The sequence below is a fragment of the Rhinopithecus roxellana genome, chromosome 19 (assembly GCF_007565055.1).
Source record: "Rhinopithecus roxellana isolate Shanxi Qingling chromosome 19, ASM756505v1, whole genome shotgun sequence".
NCBI classification, from domain to species: domain Eukaryota; kingdom Metazoa; phylum Chordata; class Mammalia; order Primates; family Cercopithecidae; genus Rhinopithecus; species Rhinopithecus roxellana.
In genome coordinates this window covers 32,637,598-32,646,330 of record NC_044567.1, presented here as the reverse complement: position 1 = coordinate 32,646,330, position 8,733 = coordinate 32,637,598, and positions in this window count along the sequence as shown.

The window sequence follows — 8,733 nt, the reverse complement described above, 5'->3', positions numbered from 1 at the left end:
TTCCTGTCCCAAGATCGTGAGAAATTGGCTAGCCATCTCAGTAAAGGGTCAGGAAGGCTCAGTTGCAATACAAATATCAGTGTTTTAGCAAAAGGACTTAGAAATGACTGATGACTCAGTCCAGGGAAAGAACTGCTTATGTTAGGACTTTCAGGAGCTTTTGTAGCCAGGGATGGGGACGAGGAGGGCATGACCCACACTAGTCCTCAATGATAATTTTCTGTAAGGTCCACTATGGGAATGCAGTGGTGTGATGGCAAGTTGATTTTATTGGGCCATAATGACTGGCATAAGATGAGACATTGTTGCCCAGATTATTAAAAAAAAAAAAAAAAAAAAAAAAACAGAATGTAACAGAAAATAATAACGTAAGATGTCGATGTCCCAACATGCAAAAGAATGGAGTTGGGCCCCTACCTCACATCATATACAAAAATTAACTAAACTCGGATCAAAGGCCTAAATATTAGAGCTAAAACTACAAAATTCTTAGAAGAAAGCCCAGGCATACATCTTCATGACCTTGGATTAGGTGATAATTTCTTAGGTGTGATACCAAAGGTACAAGCAACAAAATAAAAAAATAGATCAACTGCACATCATCAAACTCGTACATTTCTATATTTCAAAGGACACCATCAAGTAAGTGAAAAGACAACTCATGGAATGGGAGAAAATATTTGCCAATCATATATCTGATAAGGGACTTATATCTAGAATATATAAAGAACTCTTGCAACTCAATAATAAAAGGAAAAATAATCTAATTAAAAATGGGTGAAGCAGCCCACACTTCTCCAAAGGAGATATACAGAAGCCAATACACACATGAACAGGTGTAATCATCAGGGAAACGCGAGTCAAAACCACAGTGAGACACAACTCTACCATCAATGGGAAGCATGCAGTCAAGAAGACAGATGATAACATGTTGGTGAGGATATGGAACCACTGGGACTGCTGTTAGGAATGCAAAATGGTGAGACCTCTTTAGAAGACAGCCTGGAGGCCGGGCACTGTGGCTCACACCTGTAATCCTAGCACTTTGGGAGGCTGAGGTGGGCGGATCATGAGGTCAGGAGATCAAGACCATCCTGGCTAACAAGGTGAAACCCCATCTCTACTAAAAATACAAAAAATTAGCCAGGTGTGGCGGCAGGCACCTGTAGTCCCAGTTACTCAGAAGGCTGAGGCAGGAGAATGATGTGAACCCAGGAGGCAGAGCTTGCAGTGAGCCAAAATTGTGCCACTGTACTCCAGCCTAGGCGACAGAGCGAGACTCCATCTCAAAAAAAAAAAAAAAAAAAAAAAAAAAAAAAGGGATGAAGTGCTGTTACATATTACAACATTGGTAAACCTCAGAAACATTATTCAAAGGGAAAGAAGCCAGACAAAAAAGACCATACGTTGCATGATCCCATTTATATGAAATGTCCAGAATAAGCAAATCCAAACTAAAAATTATTGAATTCTACACTTTAAATGGATGATTTTATGGTATGTAAATGATATCTCAATAAACAGCAGTTACAAAAACAACACAAAACCAAAAAATCAGGCTGCTGCAGCCTTCTCTATTGAAGGCTGGTAAGTCCTGGAGCTCCAGAGTCATGACCTTCAGAGTTGGTCCTATTGTTCTGGGCTTGGCTTATGATGGCACAGGGGCCAGGGGCCAAGGGCCAGTGAGATGGGATGGGAGTGTCAGGGTTAGTTTTTCCAAGAACACTGTCAAACAAGCATTTTTGAATCAACTGGTGGGTGAGATCACAGAGTCAGCGGGAGGCTGACGCAGGTGCCAGGGGAAGCATTCCACAAGGAATGACTAATTGAGGACCATGTCTTCCTCTCTGAAGTCCTTCCACAGCTGGGGCAGGAATGGGAAGCTATGGTGACCTCAAGTGCTCCCGTATCCAGCCCTTCCTAGGGCAGAATGGAGTGAGCCCATATCTCATTATGCAGATGGCCAGGCAGGGCCAAGGAATTTCCACTTTAGACACTTTTACAGATAGGATTAGAAGTCCATATGCTCTGGAAAATTTGGAAACCTCCTTGCCTAAAGACAGGAAATGTTCCAACCGATCAATTGACATAGCCACTAAGTTAGTTCTCCATGCAACTCGAGATCCTGCTTACTAAGATATTCCACAAGAATGTATTAAATGCTTACCACATGGAGGAAAAAACTCTTACCATTTAGAGTTATCACAATCAAAATATAAAATAACTATGCTTGCTACATTCAGGGAGGTAAAAAAAAGGATTGATATTTGTGGCATAAAACTTTAATGATGGTGATGATAATAAAGGAGCAAACAGAAACTCTAGAAGTGAAAAACAAATGAATTTAGAGCCTGGGCAGCATGGCAAATCCCATCTTTACAAAAAATACAAAAACTCTCCGGGCATGGTGGCACATGCCTGTAGTCCCAGCTACTTGGGCAGCTGAGGCAGAAGGATCACTTGAAACTAGGAGGTGGAAGCTGCAGTGAGCCAAGATTGCACCACTGCACTCCAGCCTGGGGTACAGAGTGGAACCCTGTCTCAAAAAAAAAAAAAAAAAAAAAGAAAAGAAAAGAAAAGAAACTAAGAACTTGGTGGATAAATATACCATCATACTGTACAGAGCTGAAGAGAAAAATCAGTGAATTAGAAGAGAAATCAGAATAAAATATTTAGAAAGCAGTATGGAAAAACAAAAGGATGAAAACACAGAACAAAGGTACAGAAGTGACAAGAAGAAGGCCCAATATATGTGCAACTGGAGTCCCAGAAGGCGACATGAGAGAGACAAGGCAACAGAAATACTGGAAGATAAAATAGCTGAGAAAAATCACCCAATTGATCAGTCTCTAAAGTACAGATTCAAGAAACTCAGTGAATCCCAAGCAAGACAAATAAAACCAAGGTCACAGCCAGCATGGCATATCATGGTACAACTGCTAAAAATCAAAGACCAAGAGAAAGTCTTAAAAGAAGAGGGGAAAGTATTTTCTTTCACAGGAGCAATAGTAAGTATGACAATTGACCTCTGCTGTGGTTTGGATTTGTGTCCTCTCCCAAGCATGTCAAATTGTAATTCCCAGCGTTGGAGATGGGGTCTGGTTGGAGGTGACTGGGTCATGGGGGTGGGTTCCCCTTGAGTCTGCCTGTTCTTGTGATAGAATTCTCATGAGATCCAGTTGTGTCAAAATATGTGGCACCTTCCCCATCTCTCTCTTCATCCTGCTCTGGCCATACAAGACCAGCCTGCTTCCCTTCGCCTTCTGCCATGATTGAAGGTTTCCTGAGACCTCTCCAGAAACCATCATGCTTCCTCTACAGCCTGAAGAACTGTGAGCCAATTAAACCTCTTTTCTTTATAAATCGCCCAGTCTCAGGCAGTTCTTTATAGCAACGAGAGAACGAACAAATACAAGCGAAAGAGCAGAAGCCACAAGATAGCAGAATGGAATGTTTAAAGGGCTAGAAATAACTGTCCATCTCAGTTCTATTTCCAATTAAAATATTTTTAAAAAGACATTTTCAAACGAACAAAAATTGGGGGAATCTGTCACTGGAAAACCTGCGCTGAGAGAAAATGAACCCAGAGGGAAGGTGAGAGACATAGGGAGGAATCCAGGCCCAGAACACTGGTGAATTTGGTGGCAGTTCTCAACGGATGTCGCCAGTAAGAAAATAACAATCTTGGAAACCAGTCGGAAAATTCTCAGAATGTTAAACACAGAGTTGCCACATGACTCAGTACTTCCACTAAGTGTATACCCCAGAGAAATAAGGACAAGCTCCCACACTAAAGCTTGTGCTCCAATGTTCCAAGCAGGACTCAAAATAGCCAAAAAAATGGAAACAACCCAAATGTCCATCGGTGGGTAATGGAATAAATAAAATGTGGTGTGTCCATATGATGGGATATTATTTGGCTATAAAAGGAATGCATTGGTGATGCACGCTACAGCACGGAATGGACCTCAAAACATTACACTGTGTGAGAGAAACCAGACACAAAGACCACATATTGTGGGATTCCATTTATATGAAACCTCCAGGGGAGGTACATCCATGGAGACAGAAAGCAGACGAGAGGTTTCCAAGGCTGCTTGTGTGTGGTGGGGGGATTAGGACATGACGGCTACTTGGTTTCTTTTTGGGGAGACAAACTGTTTTTTGTTTGTTGTTTTGCTTTGCTTTGCTTTTGAGATGCAGTCTTGCACTGTTGCCCAGGTTGGAAGGCAGTGGCATGATCTCAGCTCACTGCAACCTCCGCCTCCCAGATTCAAGTGATTCTCCTGCCTCAGCCTCCCAAGTAGCTGGGTTTACAGGTGCATGCCAGCACGCCTGGCTAATTTTTTTGCATTTTTAGTAGAGACAAGGTTTCACTATGTTGGTCAGGCTGGTCTCAAACTCCTGACCTTGTGATTCACCCGCCTTGGCCTCCCAAAGTGCTGGGATTACAGGCATGAGCCACCATGCCTGACCGAGACAAACTGTTCTAAAATTAGATTGTGGTGATAGCTGCACAACTCTGTTAATTGTTTTGTTGTTGTTGTTTGTTTTTGGAGACAGAGTCTCGCTGTGTCACCCAGGCTAGGGTACAGTGGTGCAATCTAAGCTCACTGCAACCTCCACCTCCTGGGTTCAAGTGATTCTCCTGCCTCAGCCCTGAGTAGCTGGGATTACAGGTGTGCGCCACCATGCCTGGCTAATTTTTGTATTTTTCGTGAGACAGGGTTTCACCATATTGGTCAGGCTGGTCTTGAACTCCTGACCTCAGGTCATCCGCCCACCTCAACCTCCCATAGTGCTGGGATTACCGGCGTGAGCCACCACGCCTGGCCAAATTGTTAAAGACCTTATTTAGTGACTCCCATTAAGGCATGGTAAGGCAGACCTTATCAGGACTATTGCAACAGGTACAGGGACCACTGCAACAGGGTCTCGCAGTGGAGGAAAGGGATTGAGCGCAACCCGGAATACAGCTTGGGCAAGTGGGGATTTATAGCTGAGGAGCAGGGTGGGGGTCAGTGGGTGGAAAATTCCTAGGAGGAAACATCGGGGTGAGGAGGTTCTGGCTATAACCATTAGGTTTTTATTGTGGTCAGCATCTGTGGGGTGTGTCAGGCTGTGGGTCAGCACTGTTTCCCAGTGCATATACAAGTTATGTTTATGCTATACTGTAGTCTATTAAGTGTGCAACAGCATTAATTCTTATAAAAAATGTACATGTCTTAATGTAAAAAATACTTTATTGGCCCATTTACAGTGGCTCACACCTGCCATCTCAGCCCTTTGGGAGGCCGAGGCAGGTGGATTTCTTGAGTTCAAGACCAGCCTGGGCAACATGGTGAAACCCCATCTTTACAAAAAGTTCGCTGGGTGTGGTGGTGCACACCAGTAGTCCTAGCTACTTGGGAGGCTGAGGTGGGAGGACCACTTGAGCCCAGGGAAGTCAAGGATGCAGTGAGCTGAGATTGCAGCACTGCACTCAAGCCTGGATGACAGAGTGAGACTGTGTCTCAAATAATAATAAGAATAAAATACTTCATTGGCTAGGTACAGTGGCTCACACCTGTAATCTCAGCGCTTTAGGAAGTCAAGGTAGGAGGATCGCTTGAGCTTAGGAGTTCAAGACCAACCTGGGCAGCAAAGTGAATGCCTTTATCTCTACAAAAAATAGAAAAAAATTATCCAGGCAGGGTGGCACACAGCTGTGGTCCCAGCTACTTGGTAGGCTGAGGTGGGAGGATCACCTGAGCCCAGGGAGGTTGAGGCTGCAGTATGCCATGATAGCATCTCTGCACTCCAGCCTGGGTGACAGAGCCAGACTATCTCAAAAAATAGTAGTAATAACAACACAACTTCAGGAGGCCGACGTCACCTGAGGTAAGGAATTCGAGAACAGCCTGGCCAACATGGTGAAACCCCGTCTCTGCTAAAAATACAAAAATTAGCCGGGTGTGGTGGTGGGTGCCTGTCATCCCAGCTACTTGGGAGGCTGAGGCAGGAGAATTGCTTGAACCTGGGAGGCGGAGGTTGCAGTGAGCTGAGATTGTACCACTGCACTTCAGCCTGGGCGACAGAGCCAGACTCCGTCTCAAACAAAAAAAAAAACAAATAAAAAACAAATCCAAAACTCTTCAAAGAAAATGAACGGGTCTAGAATCTAATATTGGATGCAGCATAGTTTTCTTCTGAAACATACCATGTCACCCTTGGTCTTAACATTCCCCTCCTCATGTGGTTATTTGTGTTACACCCGCTTATTCCTCATCTCACTGACGCCAAACCCAGCATACCCCACCATTGCCGACTGCGACAAAAACCTAATGGCCAACACCAGAGTCATGGCAGTAAGTTCCCCTTTTGTGTGTTTTCTTTAAACTAACAATCCACAACCCCCACAAGAAAGAATAAGATAATACCCACGGGCCTTAATGAGGGCCTGATCCCACAGGTCTCCCCAACCCCTCCACTGCCACATACACACATACATTCCCCACCGCTGGGTGAGTTCCCTGCTGTCTCTCGACTGCCCATGGCCTTCTCAGGCACCTTGTTCTCCCCAGGGTCTGTGAATAATAAACTGTTTCTCTTCCACCGTGTGTTCTGTAATGGTGCTTCCTCTAAGCTAATGCCTCCTGGTCAGGGCTCCTCTAGAGAGTGGCTGTCTTGGTAAGGACACAGGTCACACAAGAGCCACAAGGGCTTCCTGTGGAGACAAGTTTCCTAGGAGAGGGACACCTGGTCACATGTAGGCATTAGGCCATCCACCAGAATAAAGAAGCCTACTATGGCCGGGCGCAGTGGCTCATGCCTGTAATCCCAGCACTTTGGGAGGCCAAGTGGGACAGATCACCTGAGGTCAGGAGTTTGAGACCAGTCTGGCTAACACCGTGAAACCCCATTTCTACTAAAAAGTATAAAAATTAGCCCGGTATGGTGGCACGTGCCTGTAATCTCAGCTACTCGGGAGGCTGAGGCAGGAGAAATGCTCCAACCCGAGAGGTGGAGCTTGCAGTGAGCTGAGATTATGCCACTGCACTCCAGCCTGGGCGACAGAGTGAGACTATCTCAAAAAAAGAAAGAAAAAAAAAAAAAAAAAAAAAAAAAAAAAAAAAAAGCAGCCTCCTGTGAAAGGCATACTGCAAACACCCCCCAGCACTTCCCCTGGAGCCCTGTCAGGGCAAGTTTGCAGCCACTCTCCAGGAGAGACCTGAAGGCCAAATTAGAGGAAAATCGTACCACCACCGAGAGGTACATTTAAAATGGGTAAGATAGCAAATCTTATGTTACATGTGTTTTATCACAAAAAAAAAAAAAAAAACTGGAGGAAAAGAAAAAACAAGAAGCAGAGAAATGGATGGTGGCTGGGGTTGGGCAATGAGTACATTTGTATTTTGTGTGTGTGTGTGTGATGGAGTCTCGCTCTGTCGCCCAGGCTGGAGTGCAGTGGTGTGACCTCGGCTCATTGCAACCTCTGCCTCCCGGGTTGAAGCGATTTTCCTACCTCAGCCTCCTGAGTAGTTGGGATTACAGGCGCGTGCCACCACGCCTGGCTAATTTTTGTATTTTTAGTAGTGACAGGGTTTCACCATGTTGGTCAGGCTGGTCTCAAACTCCCGACCTCATGATCCACCCGCCTCAGCCTCCCAAAGTGCTGGGGTTATAGGCGTGAGCCACCGTGCCTGGCCACATTTGTATTTTAATTTCTACTTAATGTGCATTGTGTGAGGTGCACATGCTACCTTTTTAGTATGAAAAACCAAGCTAGCAGGCGGGCATGGTGGCTCATACCTGTAATCCCAGCACTCTGGGAGGCCAAGGCAGGTGGATCATTTGAGCCCATAAGTTCAAGACCAGCCTGGGTAACATGGTGAAAACCCATCTCTACAAAAAATACAAAAAGTAGCTGGACATGGTGTCATGCGCTTGTGGTCCCAGCTGCTCAGGAGGCTGAAGGGGGAGGTGTGGCAAACTTCACTGTTATCTCTTTTTTTTGAGACAGTCTCTTGAGTTCAGGAGGTTGAGGTCGCAGTGAGCCACGATCGTGCCAGCTGCGCTCCAGCCTGGGCGACAGAGCCAGACCTTGCCCCAGAAAAGCAAAATAAAACAAACAATAACAAAAAAAACCCAAACTAGCAGAGAAAGCTATACGTCTTTATCATAGATCAATATTCAAATAGAAGCTGGTTATTTTAGTTTAAAATAAAGTATCAGGCCAGGCGTGGTGGCTCACACCTGTAATCCCAGCACTTTGGGAGACTGAGGGGGGCTGAGGGTGGGGGGCAGATCACCTGAGGTCAGGAGTTTGAGACCAGCCTGGCCAACATGGGGAAACCCTGTCTCTACTAAAAATACAAAAAAAAAAAAAAAAAAAAAAAAATAGCCAGGCATGGCAGCGCATGCCTGTAATCCCAGCTACTTGGGAGGTTGAAGCAGGAGAACCGTTTGAACCCAGGAGGCAGAGGTTGCAGTGAGCAGAGGTCACGCCACTGGACTCCAGCCTGGGTGACAGAGCAAGACTGTTTCAAAAAAATAAAATAGGCCGGGCGTGGTGGCTCACGCCTGTAATCTCAGCACTTTGGGAGGCCGAGGAGGGTGGATCACAAGGTCAGGAGATCAAGACCATCCTGGCTAAAACGGTGAAACCCCATCTCTACTAAAAATGCAAAAAATTAGCCGGGCGTGGTGGCGGGTGCCTGTAGTCCCAGCTACTTGGGAGGCTGAGGCAGGAGA